Source organism: Lupinus angustifolius, chromosome LG03 (assembly GCF_001865875.1).
Source record: "Lupinus angustifolius cultivar Tanjil chromosome LG03, LupAngTanjil_v1.0, whole genome shotgun sequence".
Taxonomy (NCBI): Eukaryota; Viridiplantae; Streptophyta; class Magnoliopsida; order Fabales; family Fabaceae; genus Lupinus; species Lupinus angustifolius.
This window is the reverse complement of record NC_032011.1, coordinates 7,508,849-7,509,191: the sequence shown is the minus strand read 5'-3', so window position 1 is coordinate 7,509,191 and position 343 is coordinate 7,508,849.

The following is a 343-nucleotide window of genomic DNA, read 5'->3' as shown; positions in this document are numbered from 1 at the left end:
CTCTCGCTTGGGCGAGGCACTCTCACTTGGGCGAGCATGTTCTCGCTTGAGTGAGAGCACTGCGAAAGAAAAAACGAACATGGCGTTTTATGCATCGTTCTTGTCCGAAAAAAACCACCCAAAAATTCAAGAAAACACCAGAAAAACATTGATTCAATTCGAATATTTATACATACATATATATATATATATATATACATGGAAAACAATCAATTTCTATCCTAATCGATCCATGGCATAAATAAAATCCAAAACCTTAAATTAATCCAAATTTGGGGAAGAACAACAAGAAACCTAATTTCACACATGAATCAAATTAGGGTGGCTCTGATACCACTTGTTG